At 47.8% G+C, this 18,936-nt stretch overlaps 1 long non-coding RNA gene across 1 annotated transcript in view; it reads left to right on the top strand.

Annotated features, from left to right (window-relative positions):
* LOC142008046 (uncharacterized) overlaps positions 1-16,451 on the top strand; it is an 87,440-nt gene extending 70,989 nt beyond the window's left edge. The window contains exons 2-3 of the long non-coding RNA XR_012644064.1: positions 13,541-15,778; positions 16,053-16,451. This is a non-coding gene — a long non-coding RNA (uncharacterized LOC142008046). The remainder of the gene's footprint in view (positions 1-13,540; positions 15,779-16,052) is intronic.
* Positions 16,452-18,936: the final 2,485 nt, after the last annotated feature.

Below are 18,936 nucleotides of genomic sequence, written 5' to 3'. Positions count from 1 at the left end.
CTCTAAAGGGCTCCCTTTCTGGAGAGAATGAGGAAAGCCACCGCTGGCTAGCTTTATTTACTGCAGTTATAGTATTTCTTACCCTTAATGCTGCCCACTGAATTTTTACTTTAGCTGCAATTTGTTTGTTTTAATTAGACCAGTGATAACAGATTATTACTGGTGAACTCACAAAAGGGCAGAAAATTGTGCAGGGTATCCACAGGAGTGAGTGGCTCACCCTGGCAGTACAAGTAATAGTCACTGGCTTGATAACAAAGCTCTAGGTCAACAGAGAATACAGGAGAAGGTTTTGGTTGAGTGATTAGGAACTCTGTCCCATGGAGTAGGGACTTTGTGTTTCACATACGAGGATTCTTTATCCTGTGAGGTAAAGTAGAACTGTGGAATTAGACTGTAGGGGCACTGGTGCAGAACTGACTTGATCTGAAGGCCTGACTGGACTTGTGGAAGTGGTGCACAGGGGACTTTTCAATGGGTCCTGGCTAGAGAAGCAGCATTCAAAGTAATCTGTACAGTGATCTACTATACAGCAGAAGCATTGACATAGCCCAAGGCTGGCACCTATTCTAGTTGATGGATATTTTGAAACTGACTACTATAGGAAGAGAATAGGCCCTAAACTGAATGTTTCTTATGACAGCATGTAAGTAGCTTCAACCAGACTCACCACTCCATGTATTTGGCAAGCATCCCCACGTGGGCCAATGTGAGTTGAGAATTGGTTAAGGACTGACTGATTAACAAGTAATTCAACTCGTTAGCTGAGGACAGTTAAGAGATAAGAAGAGAAAGAAGGAGAAATGGGAAAGTCAGAATGAAGGCTAGAGAATATATAAATAAAAAATCCTGTTTAAATGAGCTCTAAGTCTCTGCTGCTGTGGGGTGGGGGACTGATGTAAATACTGCTGCTGAAAAGAAGAAGCTTAATGAAGAAGAAATTAGAAAAAAAAACCCTTTAAATTAATATTAAATGAATCTCAAATGATAAAGTGAAACACTGGCAATTAATATATGAATAAAAACAAGATGTCTCAAATGAAATCTTTTGACTAGTAAGAGGTATTAGGGAGGTATTGCTCCTCTCTTTGCCCTGTGCCAGTAGAGAAGGTAAAAGTTGAGGAGGGATGGGCAGAGACAAGGACTTGTACAGAAAGCATGTGGTGTTGAAATTGCTACTGGTATTTGGGAGGACTGTTTGCAGAGAGGAAATCAGTGTCGGGGACCCTGAGACTGTGCCACCTCTACATTTTCAAATAGGTCTATGAATCCCATGTGGCTCAAAAGTTGCCCATTTATTGTCGGCCTGGTTTCAGTTGTTGTCATCAACAAAAATAACCTAATTTCTTAGAAAACGTGTTTACTTGATTTCACTCTTAATAGGAGCTACATTTCTACATTATGTCTTCCTTTGAGCTAGATTGGACAATTCTTAAGCTAATGAGTAGTCCTACAGTCTTCACTGGGTCTACTCGTGTAAATAAGTGATGATCAATATGAGTTGCCCTTTGCAATTTATAGCATTACCTGATGCTAAATATTTAAGAGCTGAATAGTAAATGTTAGGTGGTAAACTTTGGATATAGTTGGTACAGCATATGCATTTCTTCCCTCTCTTTCCAACCAACAGCACAAGCTAGGTCAGATTCTGATCTCACTTACAGAAACCGAATCCAGAATAACTCCAGTGAGTTTACACATTGGAAGCTGGAAAGATTAGAATATGGAATATTGAGCAGTCCCACTTTGGGAATAGAAAACATTCAATGTAAAATAAGCTTTAGTGTACTTTTGGAACTTAACTATAAACTTTCAAACCTACTAAAATCAGAATACATTTTTCAAAAGGCTGGAGAAAGGTTTAATATTAGTCTGAATATGTAACCAGAGATGATAAAGAAGTCTTGAGAAAGTAGAAATGAAGATGTGGGAGAAATAAAGGATTTTAATAAATACAAACTCAAGGTATTTTTTTAAAGAAGTCCAAACCAATTCTTTTAACACTTGGTGGAGAAGATAACGACCTTATGTCCTGTTTAGATGAGCTCTAAGTCTCTGCTGCTGTGGGGTGGGGGACTGAAGTAAATACTACTGCTGAAAAGAAGAAGCTTAATGAAGAAGAAATTAGAAAAAAAACCCTTTAAATTAATATTAAATGAATTTCAAATGATAAAGTGAAACACTGGCAATTAATATATAAATAAAAACAAGATGTCTCAAATGAAATCCTTTGAATAGTAAAATGTCTCTGAAGATGTAACAATATTTTATAAAAAGAAAAAATATATCTAAGTTCAAAAATGTGTATTGCATCAGAGCTGTCCAGATTCAATTTAACTAAATCCCTAACTGAACCAGCATGCTTTTTGTGTGGGAAAAAATATCTTAAAAATGGAAGATTGCAGTTCTCTGAAAATGATTTTGGAAAAATTATAGCTTTATATGTAATGCAGTTTCCTTTGCTGAGCCTGCTGTTAATTGTCAGCAAGAGGTGTAAGATACCACAATATCAAAATTCCAGTGCAACTTGAGGTTTCATTATGTACTTGCCATACAGATATATCAACAACAAGACTTGACAGGCTGTATATATATTTTCTGAGGGTTTGGAGGACTGAGGTATATAGTCTGCTTTTGAAGGTAGATTAAAATGTTCTCCCACTGGTCTTGGATATTTTTTGTCATCCTCAAGCAAATTAATCTTCAAAACCAGGTTGCAACATGAAACTGCTGAGCTGGAATTCATATGTAAATTTGACACCAACCGAATTGGTCTGAATAAGGATTCAGGATAGCTCACTCGTTACCATAAGTTATTTTCCATTTTAGTTATTTCTCACCTTCTTATCCACATTCATGTTAATTGAGCTAGTTTAGACATACCACTCCAATCTGTGTGCCACTCCTGTTTCTTTTCCTTTCCTTTTTATGCATCTGATGTCATGAATTATAACTCACAAAAACTTATGCTATAATACATTTTTTTAGTCTTTAAGGTTCTACTGGACTCTTTGTTGTTTTTTTATGTGACACATTAACCTGACTACCTCTAAAACCTGTCACATATTTAAAGTCACTCTCATAGGGGTTTTATAGAAACAGGACATGAAATCCTGATGACACGGAAGTCAATAGCAAAACTCCCATGACTTCAATAGAATCATGATTTCATCCATGTCATCTTAGCTAAATTCTGCTAATCTTACAAAACATTCCAAGTGAACATTTTTGTTAAAGGGAATGAGTGTAAGAATAGCAAAATAACAGTAGCTGGAATGCGGCAGGCCTTGTGGAGGACTGAGGACAGAGAGGTGGTGCTTTTTTTAGGGTTAGAAGGAAGGGATGAGAGATAGGAGTAGGAATCAAGTCTGAGGCTTGGTCTGTGTTAGGATGTTAGGTCAAACTTAGCTGACATAGGTCGAGCTTCTAAAAGATCAGTCCACACAATGTGATCTGTTGTGCTGACTTCAAGGGCTCTTAAGGTCAACTTTGGTACTCCTGCTTTTCACAAAGAGTAATGGCAAATTTGGCATTGCGTGGTCAACTTTAGCATAGTAAAGACAGAGCGCTCTGAAATTTGATGTTCTTGGCCTCTTAAAGGTATCCCACAGTGCCCTAATGTGACCACTCTGGCCACCACTTTCAGCTCTTCTGCTCTCCAGGGGCTAAGGAAATAGCCCAGGAAAGTTTGAATTTAATTTCCTGTTTGACCAGCATGGTGAGCGGAGCAGACGGCACACCTCAGCAGCACATCTGGCCATGAATTCCCAGGGACCTTATTCATGTGGGTGGGTGGAAGGGCGTGGAGGTGGGGATGAAGCTGTGCTGGCAGAACCAGGAAGAAGCAAAGGAAATGCAGACAGCTATGCCAAGATCTCACAGGGCAGGGTGGAAAAAGGATGCCCAACAGTGCTGTGTCAAAATAAAGGAGTCCAGGCACATATACCAGAAGACCAAGGAAGAAAACAGATGTTCTGGGTCCTCTGCTTCTATGATCAGCTGCGTGGGGATTCTAGGTAGACACTCAACCACTGTCTCCAGATAGTCTGTGTATACCTCTGAAGAGATTCCTCAGGCCACCTCTGGCAACAGCAGGGAAGACATGGTAGAGGAGGAGGACAAGGGTGAGCAGGTGAATGGAGCTGCTGATCTTACCCACAGCCAGGCACTTTCTTAAAATTTGAATCTTGTCCCACTCCTCCCAAGTCATTTCACTGCCAGAGCCTGATGGCAGGAAGGGCACCTCTGGTGAGGTCTCTTTTTTAATCATGCTACTAGTGGGTTAAGGCGATTGGGTGTGATCTGTAGTGAGCTCTGTACTTACACAGACTGGGGTCCCCTGAAAAACTTGTTACTATATCTGGGGATGGAGTGCTGGGCCTCCTTGCACATCTCCATAAAGCTCTCAGGAAGGTACTCTTTATCCTTCTCATGAGGTTTCTCAGGAGGCCTGTCTTATTCCAGCATCCACCACAGGACCCTTCTCCATGCAAAGTCAGCAGTAAGCAATCTGGTTTCATTGCATGACAGAGTAGTGCAGATTTCTGTCCACTTTCAGTCAACATCTGTTCCATATCAAAAGCTGCGTCTACACGTGCACGCTACTTCGAAGTAGCGGCACCAACTTCGACCTTAGGCGGCGAGACGTCGAAGTCGCTAACCTCATGAGGAGATAGGAATAGCGCCCTACTTCGACGTTCAACGTCGAAGTAGGGACCGTGTAGACAATCCGCGTCCCGCAACGTCAAAATTGCTGGGTCCTCCATGGCGGCCATCAGCTGGGGGGTTGAGAGATGCTCTCTCTCCAGCCCCTGCGGGGCTCTATGGTCACCGTGGGCAGCAGCCCTTAGCCCAGGGCTTCTGGCTGCTTCTGCGGCAGCTGGGGATCTATGCTGCAGGCACAGGGTCTGCAACCAGTTGTCAGCTCTGTGTATCTTGTGTTGTTTAGTGCAACTGTGTCTGGGAGGGGCCCTTTAAGGGAGCGGCTGGCTGTTGAGTCCGCCCTGTGACCCTGTCTGCAGCTGTGCCTGGCATCCCTATTTCGATGTGTGCTACTTTGACGTGTAGACGTTCCCTCGCTGCACCTATTTCGATGTTGGGCTGAGCAACGTCGAAGTTGAACATCGACGTTGCCGGCCCTGGAGGACGTGTAGACATTATTCATCGAAATAGACTATTTCGATGTCACAACATCAAAATAAGCTATTTCGATGTTGGCTGCATGTGTAGACGTAGCCCATGTGTGTTATTCTAAGGAGGCTGATATCTCACACTGCAACCTAGAAGAAGGTATATGTAACTTAAGGGTATTAAGCTATGATAGCACAAGCTACACCACAATTCTTGGCCCACCTCCCGCCCTTCACTTCCCTGGGCTTCTGGGGGAAGGGAAACTTTCACTGTCCCAGCAAAGTGGAGAGGGGAGGCACACAGTGACTGCGAGAGCTGCACAGCCCCAATAGCACAGGCTGCAATGCCAAGTCTTGCCCCCCTGCCCTGCAATTCATTGAGATTTTGGGGGCAGGAAAACCTTTAATGACCCAGCCTGGGGTGGGGAAGAGAGGGGGAGACTTGCAGCAGTTGCAACTGCCACTGTCCTGAAAGCCACTATGTTTCCCCACCTTGCAGCACATGGGTTGAAAGCATGCTCCAATCTGTGCCTTACCATGACTGGATGTGAACCAAGTCAACAGCTCCCTTAAGATCTCTGTGTAGTACCGCCTGCATGGAAGGCACTAAAAGCAAACCTTTTCCCCATATATGCTCTTTCATGAAATTACTTTATGTGTTGTAAAATTTATCTCATCTACGGTAAATGTATCTCCCTAATGTCTGACCTTCACTTCTGTTTTGTTGCTGTGCATGCAACAGTGGACGCTTTGATGACCCCCACCCTCCACCTCCAACTGTTAGACTGGCACAGATGAGAATGCCAAAATGAACATACGTTCCTGGAGCCCATGCAAGCTGCCTGCACTGATAGGGCACAGTTAAATGCATGGAGGAGAACCATGCTGGATGACAGGAGGATGGAACAGGAGGACAGTAGGGATGATCAGGTGGAGAGGAGAGCGCTCAGAGAACATGAAGTCCAGACCCAGGAGGAGATGATGCAACAGACAGTGCTCCTGAGATGCCTGGTAGAGGAGCACAGAGCAAACACAGCCCATGCTGCACCATATGTCCTCCTCACCATGTTCCATAGCCTCTCTCCTGTCACCTCTGCCCTGCCTCGACCCCCCCATGGTGTCGCAGAATGCAGCAGTCTAGCTCAGCCTTCCGTTCAACTCCAAAGGATGTTTCTCAGAGCACAAGACTGACATACCCCCCGCCTGTGATTGCAAAACACCTCTTGCTCTTGCTTACTCACCTTCAAAGCCCCTGCCATGAACTCCTTTAGTGTGTGCTTCATTTTGTTCCCTAAGTAAAAATGCATGTGCTCCCAAGAAGTGTCTTTACTGCTTGTGTTGCACCAGGGTTGCAGGGGGCAGGGATTTATAGGCCACCTTCTTAACAGCAACAGACATGACTGTCATGTCACTGTTTGTTCATTCATAAAGCTGTTTTTCAAAACCTTCCTGATTAGCAGTGACTGTGTTCACCTTATTGATCTGGTGTCTGGCTGCTCATAATTACTGGACAGGTGATTTGACTTGGCCCTCCAAGCTGGCATGAAATTTTCTCCCTTACATTCACTTAAGTTATGGAGAAGACAGCAAACTGCTACCAGAGGGGCTTTCACTGAGGTCTAACTGAGTTAGAAGGTTCCTAAACCTTGGCTTTAAATGTCCAAATGCACATTTGACTATCATTCTACACTTGCCCAGCCAGTAGTTGAACTGCTCCTCACTGAGGTCCAGGCTGCCCGTGTGTGGCTTCATGAAGAAACGGATCAAGGGTAAGCTGGGTCTCTCAGCGTCACTACTGGCTTCTCCATATCTACAATGGTAATTTTCTGGTCTGGGAAGTAAATTCCATTCTTCAGCTTTCTGAACAGACTCCAGTTTCTATAGAGCTGTTCATCACACACCTTTCTTGATCATCCCATGTTGATGTCAGTGAAATGGCCCTTGTGATCCACCAATGCCTGCAACACCATGGAGAACACCCCTTGCGGTTTACGTGTTCTGTGGCAAGGTGATCTGGTGCAAAGACAGGGATATCACCCCACTGCAGTTAGGGAACCCCATTGTGGCAAAATCATCCATGATATCCTGCACATGTCCCAGAGTAACTCTTCTTCACAGCAGAAGGGCATTGATTGCCTTAGCTACCTGGATCACAGCAGATTTGCATCCTCCAAAGTGGCCAATGACCAATAGCTGCATGATTTTGCAAGCTTCCGCAGACCTATTGCCTTCACCTCTGAACTGTCAGAGCAGATCTCATTCTCGAATTGGTACGCGTCAGGACAGGGAAAAGCAATTTGTAAAGTTCCATGGAAGTGGCCTTATGCATGCTGAAGTTTTGTAGCCAGTGCTGGTCATCCCATACCTGTAGAACAGTTCAGTCCCACCAAACTGAACTGATTTCACAGCAACAGAACTGGTGCGCCACTGTTTTGAAAGCATTGGGTGCACATACAGCATCTTCCTGTTCCTCCTCTCCAGTGTTTACATTCATGTAAGTCTGTGTTCACCTCAGAGTCTTCATTGATGTTGATGTCTGCTTAGGCTCTGCACATAGCACAATATGTGAGGTGCTCACAATACCTGCCACAGCAATTTGAAGCTGGACTGGTTCCATGTAGCCTTGCGACAGCATCTGCACAAATACGCAGTGGAAAAAAACATGGAAATACTTTCTGACGTTGTTTTTCAAAAGGAGGGGCAGTAGAGAAGTGCACTGTCGGGGGTGGATGACACTCACCAAGAATCACTGGCAGCACTTTTTTATTCTGTCATACACTGGGAACTTAACCACAATGCAAGAGGAAAAAATGGAAATGAGGCATCAGGAATGGTTGGATAGGTACCCACAGAGCATTACTGACAAAGTCAGAGCTGCCCACCCTAATGGGGATACACTCCTTTGACTTGATATGCCAATGTGGACATGCACCCTCAACTTTACAAAATCTGATGCTAAAAATATCGACCTTACTAACCTTGACCTAATCTCCAAATGTAGACATATCCTGCATCTTGAAATCTTTTTCTTAGGCCTAATTTGACTGCTGATTGGAAACTTTTAATTATTTTACCTTATTTTTTAAACTAACTGAAATATGGATTATTATTTGTATTAGCACCCAGAAGCTGTGCTGCCTGTCAAACAGGAATAGTGTCTGAGATCTAACACAGAGGGGAAAGAATATGTCTAGTGATGCCAGGAATACTTTTCTGCTGCAGACTTTTAAATCACCTGGCTTAAGAAAAATGGTGAGCGAGGAGCCTTTCAGGAGATGCCATCCATGAGCCTAACTGAGATAAATAAGAATAGGGAGCTTCACAAATTTTTGTTACTGGTAGTGTCTCTGGATATTAATATAGAACATCACCCTAGGAACCTGCAAAAGAAAACAAACCAACTAGCTGGTAATTTGGTATCAGTTATCAACAGTTTGGAAAGTAGATGTCAGTGTTACAAGTATTGAAGTAATAGCCCAGAACACATTCTGTGTGAGGCCAGTTTATCTTCTGTATCAATAGCGTAAAATATCATGTAAATCCTATGCTGAAATAATCAGAGAATGAATATCTATGCTTTCTCTTTATTTTCTTTCTTTATATAGGACAAATATATAAGGTAAAGCTTTCAAAGGTATGAATAAGCCTATGAACATTGACTATAAATGAGGCTTACTTTACTTAATAGAATTTACTTTAATTTATTTGCAGAAATACTTATAGAAAATTCTTTTCAATTTGTTATTTAGATTGTGAGTCCACATTTACCTTTTTATCCCTTACCTTCCTTTCTATTTTTTCCTTTTCTTTGCCAAAGAAAAAAAGAAAAAGAAAAAGAAAAAGAGAAAAAGAAAAAAAGAAAGTGTAATAAAGTGTGTGGGTGGCGGGGAGGGAGGGTAAGGAATGAAAAATGTTAAAATGAAGAACCCAAGCAATTAACTCTGTTTTCCAAATTCCTCTGAAAAGTCTGCTTGCATTTAAGAGATCAGTCTGATGTTTCTGTTTGTGATTATGTGTCTGTTTTGCCTGCAGTAAGAGAAACAAAGCCGTAAGCTCAAGAAATTCATCTTTTTCCTGAGGTAGCAGATCCACTACACACAGCTGCATAATGCACTTCCTGTGACTTGAAGGTGCAGGAAGAGTGGCTGTATCAAATTTACATGAAGCTAAATTAAAGCTCTGAACTGGGGAGGAAGGTACTCTTTATCAGTTAGACTAATACCAACAAGCTTGATACAGCATTTATCCCACAGTGCTTTTGATTCAGAGTTGGAAGAGATTCATTTTATGACTGGTGGTAAGGCACCGTTCTTGGTCATATATAAGTTCCTCGTAAAGTCTGACTTGTGCTGTACTACTTACCTGCTTACAATGATTCATGTTGACTTGTGTATAAATTACCTCTTATGATTCACTTTCCCCTACCTCATGTCTGGTGCTTCCTGCCATTATAACTGTGAGCTCCTTGGAGCAGCAACCACCTTTCCTGAGTGTTTGAACATCACTTAACCTAAGAATACCAGCCCTGGAGCTACTCCACCAGCTCAGAGTGGTGGGACCACCTAATCATTGCGGAGTGGGATGGTGACCAGTGGCTCCAGAATTTCTGGGTGCAATGGCAGACCTTCCTCAAGCTCTGCCAGTGGCTGACCCCCACCTTGAGCTATCAGGACACCCAGATGTGGTGCACCCTCCCCGTGAAGCTGGCCACTCCAGACAGCTACTGCTCCATGGGACACCAATTTGGTGTCGGCAAGGCCATAGTCACGGCCATGATGATGGAGGTAAGGAGGCCCAGAACATGAACCCATGAAGGCAGGGAGCCCAGGCCAGGGGGGCAGGGTGGGGCTGGATTGCGGCCTGGATCAGGGGACCTGGGTGGAGCTGAGGTGGGCCCAGGACAAGGGGCCTGGAATGCCCCGCACACCCTCCTGGGTGTGCATGCCTCCCCACCCCCCAGGGCAGGTGCTGCATGCCCTCAATGCAATGCTCTCCAGAGGGTGATCTGCATGGAGGACCTGGACACAGCCATTGTGGGCTTCGTGGTGCTTGGATCCCCAGATTGCTTCAGGGCCCTCAACAGGATCCATTAACCCATCTGCACCCTGGAGCACAGCAGAGGACAGTACATCAGCTGAAAAGGCTATCACCCTGTGGTCTTGCAGGCCTTGGGGAACGGCCAGGGCTGGTTCCTGGACATCTGTGTGGGCTGGCCTGGCTGCACCCATGATGCGTGAGTGTTCTGAAATTCAGGCCTGTGCTGCCAGCTGGAGGCAGGGACCTACATCCCCCAGAGGGAGATCCCACAGGGGGATACCCTGGTGTGCCTGTGCCTGGTGGCTGATGTGGTATATCCACTCCAGCCCTGGCTCATGTGCCCCTATACAGGCCACCCCACCCCATCCCACCCCCAGCCAGGAGTTCTTCAGCACCCAGATCAACCACACCGGCAACATGGTTGAGTGTACCTTGGGGCACCTCACGGGCCGGTGGCGCTGTCTCCTGGCATGCCTGGAGGTGAGAGTCCTCAATGTCCCCCAGGTCAAAGGCACCTGCTGTACACTCCATAATATTGTGTAGAGAAAGGGGGAGGCCTTTATATGGGGGTGGGTGGTCGAGTCCAGCCTAGGCTACCCGCAGCCAGCTGCCTCCCATAGCCGCCAGGCCCACGACGAGGTGGTTCACATACGGGAAGCACTGAGCGAGTACTTTGCCTATGGGGTCCATTGAGTGGCACCACAGCCACCCCCAGCAGATCCACTGCACAATCCTCTCCACCCTGTGCACCCCTGTTGCCACCTCTGCCGCTCCCCACTGCCCCCCACACCAAGCACACATCACGTGGGGTTGTCGGAAAAATAAACAGTTGTGTGTGTAATTTAATCTCCTAAGGACTGAAATATTTTAGTCTAACCCAAGTTATTGGGCTCATAATGGGGGCAATGGGGTGAGATTTAATGAACTGTGATAGTAGATGGTCTAATGATCCTTTCTGATCTTTAATACTCTGTAACTATTGAGGGGACAGGTAGAAGGAGTGAGGTACTGCTTGCTAAAGGTATGTCTATACTTACCAGAAGACTGACTCATTCAGGGTCAATCTTCTGGGGTTCAATTTAAGGTGCTTATGGGGACATGCTAAATAGAACCGTCAGTGCTAGATGGTCGGCCCTGCTACTCCTCATTCTCACATTTCTACATCAACCTCCCTCTGTGTAGATTACCAGATAAATCGATCTTTGACACTTCAATTCCAGCTATGTAGGCATCATAAGACTGACTTTCCAGTCTAGTGTGGACTTGCCCTTTTGTTCCATCTTGGCTGTACTAAACTTACCTCTGCATGTAACCCCAGGTTTTTATTTTCTCAGCTGAGCTGCAGTCCACACCTGTTTTACTGTATACTGTTATTAAAATATAACACATATGATAAATTTAAACAGTGCCTCAAAAACTCTAAGATATTGTTTCCGAACCCTGTAAACTAAACAAATAGGGTACTTTTAATAACCAAAGAAAATGGCTATTCAATGAATCAGAGCACAAAAATATTGACTAGCTCAATTGTGTAATTATATCTTGGGCTAGTAAATCAAAAATGTCATACAGCAGGAAAAGAAGGCCAGGAAATGTAAAATTAGCTCTGAAAGAGGGCAAAGTGCCAAAAACATATGACATAAATTTAAGAACCAATGGTTGTTTTCAAAAATGCTGCTGTGATGTTACACATAGACGATCACCCGGACACTGATGGCATCAGACTAATATTGAAAGGGCAGGGCAGTGTCAGGGTGCAGCACCAGTGACTCTGGTGAAGATGGTTAGTGTGGCAGTTATCATCTGCAGAAGTCAACTCTCAGCCATCATTTCTCATCTGGATGGTGCTCCTGAAAGGGGCTCGATTAAACCAAGGCTTTTACAGATTTCATTCACACAGGGCATGATCCCACATGCCTTTATGCAGGCTAAACTCACCTTGAAATGAAATAAAAGTTGGGTTCATTTAAGCTTTCATAAGCAACTAAGGGTAGGTCTACATTGCAAATGCACACTGCAGCCAGGCCAGCTAGTGGTGCTGAGAGGTGCCACAGGTCCCAGGGCTAGGTGGGAGTGGAGTTAGGCTCCATACCCTGGAAGGGGCACAGCCAAGGGCAGAAAGGTCAGGGCCTGGGGCATTTGACCCTCAGTGCTGCCCTGACCACAGTGCTGGGCCCTGCCCTCCCTCACAGCTGTGTGCAGCAGTGCTGCTGCAGTACTTCATAGGGGCCTGGACTCCCACCCCTGCATCTGCTACTTTGGCAGCAATGGGGACTGGAACTCCAGGCCCCTTTGAAATGCCAGGCCTGGGGGCGATTGGCTCCTTTACTTCCCCATTGGTGGGCCTGCTGTCAGCTAACTCAGGCTAAAGGGCTTTTTAATTGCCGTACTGATTTCTAGGCCTGGGCTAGAGCCCCGGCTCTTAGGACCCTGCGCACTGGGAGGGTCCCAGAGCTCAGCCTGCAGCTCAAGCCAGAATGTCTCCATGACAATTAAGCAGTCCCTTAGACCAGGTCCCATGAGACTTATGTCAGCACAATTGCTCAGAAGTGTGAATATTCGATGGCCCTGAACAACATAAATTACACTGGCATAAGCAGTAGAGTGTGCAGCTCTATGTTGGTGAGAGAGCTGCAGCTACCAGTGCTCATTGGGTGGATTAATTATGGTGATAGCAGAGCTCTCGCCTGTTGGCAGAGACTGGTCATTCAAGAGAGCTTACAATGTCGCAGCTACATGGGTGCAATACAACTGTAGACACAGCCTGAGCCAGCTGACCCTGTCTAGTCTCCAGCGTCTAATTCAAGTGTGTGCTTACTTTAAAACAGAGATTCTCACTCCGCTTAGGAAGGCAGCTGCTAGTTCCTTGTTTCCAAACCACTGAGAAATATGACTCGACAACACATGGCAGGATCATTTCGTTTAAATGGAATAACTTTGTTAAATTTTATACATTAAGAAGCATTGCATTTAATGTAAATTATCTTCCACACTCTTGTGGTAATTTCACTGAAGAAATCCTACTAAGTGTGTTATTTTTTCCATTAACTGTTTGTGTAGACAAAAAGTTTGACCTCCTTGGACAGTAAATCTCAGCACAGAAAGAAATGTGATAGCTGAGTTGTAGAACCTTGACAGTCATGTACAAAGAAAATGAAGAAACAGCAAGAATTAAAGTGCTGTGACTGACACTGTTGTAATAAAAATTAATTTTTGCTTTTCCTTTGCTCTTCCCCTCCTGTCCTATTGTTAGCTTTGATTAATGCATTTGTTAAACAAGTCGTGTTTATCCCTTATCCTACCCAAGTACAGAATCCCTGTACTGAAACACTGACTGGAACTAATTAATATATGTTAATTAATGTATATTACAGGTTGTACCTCCCTAAACCAGGACTCTGTGCTCCTTCAACATCCTCGGTCAGGCAGGACCACAAGATGTTCCTGAAGCAGAGAACCTCAGGGCCAGGAGCCCAGTGCCAGTGGGGCCAGCAAGTGGCAGGCTGGACCAGGACAGACCTGGTGGCAGTGGGGCTGGGGCCCGAATCCAGCTGACCAGCAATAGGGCTGGCATCGAGTGTCCAGCAGCCCAGTGATAGGGGACCTCCCCTGTTCCAGCAAATTCCCTCAGTCGGGACTGGTCAGGTCTCGAGAGTGCCAGACCAGAGAGTTACCAACTGTAATATATATTTGGAGATATATGTTGGCAAATGAACAATAAAGAATCTAAATCCTCCAACCTTATGCCTTTTATCCACCCAAGCTGAGTAAGAGGAACATGTCTGCATTTCAGTGTAACCCTATTCCTGGCAGAGTTAGGGTAAACACCCATCATATCCTTCAAGCCTAGTTTTTCACATTTGACCTAATGATCAAATGGTGTGATGAATACAACTTCATGGAACTTTAACATTATTATTTTATCCTATGGAACTGATATGGTTAGGTGGCAACCAGTGCTTTGATAAGAGAGTCCTGTAATGACATCTCCCTTTCTTGAGTCAAGATTAAGTGTGCCGAGCACCTTGTAGGGGGAACTTGGCAATTTGCAGGATCAGGTCATGAAACAGGACTGGTCAGCAGTACTTTTGCTTCATCTCCAAAATACTCATTCAAATAAGGAAAAGTAACGTATTGAAAAAAAAATTCTGTTTTATAGCTGCTGCCAAATGTGATGTATTGAATTTTCAAGACAAACCCAGGATAAGACAACATATCACAATGAAGAAGGAAAATATCAGCCTATATGAAAGCTGCAGATGTATTTCAGAAGCAGAATTTACCCAGTAAATCACTAATAGCCTAGTCAAGCAAATCCTTCACTGACAAAGTACATAAAAACAACAGCTCCGACTTGTAACTTGGTGTAAATCTGCGTAGCTTTCCTGGTGTCTGAGGGCAGTGCTGATTCACCCCAGCTGAGGATCTGGCCACGTGTTCAGTAAATGAACTACTGCATTCAGTAAAAGCACTTCAACATTTGTGGGTTTTTTTTTTTTGTTTTTTTACTAGAAACAAAGTATAGCAGTTATCTGACAAGACTATTTAGGGACAAAGCCCTGAGGCTGCTTCTACATTAGCAAGTACATTCGAAATTAGCATTGGAAAACCGAGCTCTTTCAAAAGAACCTGTGGAGCATCCATATACACACCACTCCCACGTTCTTTCGAAGTCGGTCCTCCGTTCCCGGGATGGGAAGAGCACCTTCCTTTGAAAGATAATTTTGAAAGAGAGCAAATGTAGATGCTCCGCGGCCTGCTCATTCGAAAGAGGGAGTCCTCCATGGCGGCGATCAGCTGGCAGGCATCAGCGCCACTCACAGCACAGACGGAGCTCTATGGTTCCAGCATCTGGCTGTGCTTAAGAGGACGCAGGCTCCCAGAAACCCCCAGGCAGGAAGCTGAGAGCATGCAGCCAGGAGTGAGGCCACACTGCTCTCCAGCTCGCCAGCCACTGCGACAGCCAGCCAGTCCCCCACACCACCCGGACCCATGGCCAGCCGCCCGGACCCTCTTCCACCCCAGGGGCCCTCCAAAGACAGCAGGGAATCCTCCCAGGAGGCGGGCCAGGCCCTGAAGTGTTGAGCCCTCTCCTGGACAGAGGCCGAGATCCAGGACCTCCTCTCCCTCTGGGAGAATGAGGAGGTCCTCCAACAAACGGGGGTCCATCACCGCAATGCGGTCGCCTTCGAGTGGCTGGCAAAGCAGCTGCTTGGCTGCGGCCATCCCACCTGCACACCGGACCAGGTCTGGTCGAAGGTGAAAGAACTGCAGCAGGAGTATCGCAGGGCCCGGGACGCAGCCAGGCAGTTGGGGGCGGCCCCCACAAGCTGCCCCTACTACAAAGGCCTTCCTGAGGCCGAAGGAGGCTGGACCCCCTTCCTCGACACATCTGTGGATGACATTGAACCAGAGATGGCGACCGAGGGTGAGGAACACCCGGGACCGTCAGGCAGCTCCAGGCGACAGTGGACAGCATGGTGACTCAACCCCACCAGCGATGACAAGGGCTCAAGCAAGGGGACCCTCATCATCGACCTCCCATCAGGGCCATCCAGCCAGGCCCCATCTCACCGTACCTCGCCTGCCTTCCTGGAGGGACCCCTAGCTAGGTGATGTGCACACCAGCCTCCCTAGTGCCCAGGGAGGGAGTGTCAGGTCCCACCTGGGGTGGCCACAGGCATCCCACACGGCCACCAGCCCAGGTGCATGTGGGCCCTGAATGGCTATGCTCCCCGGCCTCTCAGGGGGATGATGTGTGGCACTCAGCACCACATAGATTGGACAGCACCAGGGGCTGGCGAGACTTGGAGGGACCAGGGAACAGCATGGGGGTGGCACCTGGGACTAATGGCCCATTTCCCCCCTCCCCTTCTGCCTCCACAGCTCCTGCAGCCAGAGGCTGGATGAGCCCCACCACAGTGGTCGAGGGGAGTGGCCCGGATCCTGAGCAGGGACCGTGCGGGGCCGCTGCCGGGCCATCTGCCAGCACCACCAGGGCGGCGATAAGGAGGTGGGGGGAGCTGCCCATACTGCAGCTCTGTGGGACCTTACTGGTGTGCTGCGGGAGTGGCTTGCCATGGAGCGGCAGGCCTGGGACCGGGTCGCGGAGAACATGTACGCCCTGACCCGGGCCATGGTGGGCCACCTAGACCCAGCTGCTGCCCCATTGCAAGCCACTCCTGCACCCATCCCCCCTGCCCCCACCCCACCATCCCTCATCCCCCCATCACCCAGCTGCCCCCCCACCTCCCCAGTCCCTTGGTCAGCCTCCCCACCCCCGACCTCAACCACTTCCCCAATTCCCTGGTCAGCCTCCCCATCCCTGACCTTGACCACCTCTCTAGTCCCCTGGTCAGCCTCCCCATCCCCAACATCCCCTGCCTCGCCGGTCTTCCCCCCACCCCACCCCCTGCAGCGAACCCCCACACCCCACGAGCCCAACCTCTCTGCCCTTGTCCCAACCCACCTGCCCCCAGCTGCCCTGATGCAGCTGGCCCATATGTTGATGGCCAGGGCTGGCCAGGGTGAGGCTATTCCCCTGCCCCCAACTCCTCCCATGCCAACCCCAGGGAGCCCACAGGGGCCCCACCCCAGCAGCACCCCTACCTCCCCGTGCCACCCTCCCCAGCCCAGCTGCAATAAACCACCCGGACCTGGGGGGGAAGGTGTGGATGTGGGCAATGGGGATCCCATCCCTTGACCCGTGTAAATGAATAGGGCCTTCCGCCCTCACCTTCGGCCCTCCCAGGGCCCAGAGGATGACCACCTGGGGCCGCAATGTCCCTGTATATAGTTCCTCCCCAGTCCCCTTTTTTGTGATACCCCTTCCTGTACACAGGTGGCAAAGCAGTAGTAGCAGTTAAGTAAAGTGTTTATTTTGTGTTTCCATCCGGGTCCCCTGTGCAAGTGTGGTGGTGGTGGTGTGTGTGTGTGTGGTGGTATGTGTGTGTGGGGGGGGTGTGTGTTCATGGGGGTACAGGTGGGGTTGCTTGCATGGGGGTGGGGTGGTTACTGTGGTCCCTGCTCAAAGGCCTGGTGCATGGCCTCCTGTACCCGCACCCCATCCCGCTGGGTCTGGTGGCGTGGAGCAGCAGGGGGCTGCTCATTCCTGCACCCTGCTTCAATGGCCCCCCCGTGCACGAATGGCTCGTGCTTTGCCTCCACGAGGTTGTGCAGGGCACAGCAGGCCCCACCCACTGCCAGAACACTGGAGAGGCCCACTTCCAGCCTCTTGAGGAAGCATCTGAAGCGCCCTTTCAAGCAGCCAAATGCCCGCTCCACCGTGTTGCAGGCCCAGTTCAGCCACTCATTAAAAACATCCTGTCTGGGCTGTGTGTGTCCTGTTTATGGCCTCATGAGCCAGGCCTGCAGGGGGTAGGCCGCATCTGCCACGAGGAAGGGTGGCATTGTGGTGTCCCCAGTGAGGAGCTCCCGCTGGGGGATGAAGGTCGCCTTGACCATGCGGCGGCCCAGCCCCGGGTTCTGGAACATCCTGGCATCATGGCCACAGCCGGACCAGCCCACACAGATGTCTTGGAACCGACCGTTGGCATTGACAATGCCTGCAGGACCATGGACTGGTAGCCCTTACAGTTTATGAAAGCCCAGCCGCTGTGCTCTGGGGCCTGGATGGTGATGTATGTGCTGTCCAGGGGCCCTAAAGCAGTTTGGGAAGCCCAAATCCTCGAAGCCCCAGATGGCATTGTCCAGGTCCCTGACACAGACCAGCTGCCGCAGGAGGACCCTGTTGATGGCCCGGAAGACCTGCGGGGAATGGGAGGAGGATGCATTCATGAGCATGGGGTGGGGTGTAGTGTGCCCGACCATCCCTGTCCCCTGCAGGGTAGGCCTCCCTGGGGCCCCTGTCCCTGTTCCCTCCCCGGCGAGGACTGCCCTGTGGTCCTCGATGGTGCCCCATGCTGGAGTGCTCCCCGACCCCCTGGCCCCTGCATGCGCACGGCTTACCTCATTGAGGACAGCCCCAGTGGTGGCCCTGCCCACCCCGAACTGATGGCTGACGGATTGGTGACTGTCTGGAGTGGCCAGTTTCCAGAGGGCGATGGCCACCCTTTTCTGGAGTGGGAGTGCTGGCCTCATGCAGGTGTCCTGGTGCTGAACGTCTGGGGCAAGCCAGTGGCACAGCTCTAGGAATGTCATCCAGGTCATCTGGATCTCAGTAATTACTGATGTATTTTATAGAAGCTTTTACACCACCGTGCAATACATAAGTGGTGTCCTGCATCTGACTATTGTTGGACCTGATCAGTTTTGAGGAGCCACATCAGAACTATGTTTTACTAATTTCCCATGCAGACCTCTGCTACAGGCATTGATGTGCTCTGATGGAGACAGTGATGTGCTACAAATATTAATTTCCATCATCCCAGATGCTGCATATGATATGGCATATGTTTACCTCTGTCTTTTTTTTTATTGCAATTGCAATGCACACAAAGTATTTTTGGATTATTATAAGTAACAAAAGAATGTGTTTGTGGGAACTACCAACTGTCAAGGAAAAAGTTGGGTGTCTGCTTTTCATAATTTCCTGAACTTGGAGTCTCATTGTGAGAACTGTGACTTTTGCAATTTGACAGTACCTGACAATGAATTTCCTGACAGGTAATTCAATCCTTTTTGAGGGACTGGGCTTATATTTGCATTATTAGGGAAATTGCAGGATGGTAGCAACAGAGATGGAGCTGTACTGCTGCTGCTAGCTTATCTCTAGAAGGGGACTCAACTGGTGTTCTCTGCTTGTGGTTCC

This window comes from Carettochelys insculpta, chromosome 2 (genome assembly GCF_033958435.1).
Source record: "Carettochelys insculpta isolate YL-2023 chromosome 2, ASM3395843v1, whole genome shotgun sequence".
In the NCBI taxonomy this organism is placed as follows: domain Eukaryota; kingdom Metazoa; phylum Chordata; order Testudines; family Carettochelyidae; genus Carettochelys; species Carettochelys insculpta.
Note: the sequence above shows the minus strand (reverse complement) of the source record. Positions and strands in the feature narration are given on the sequence as shown.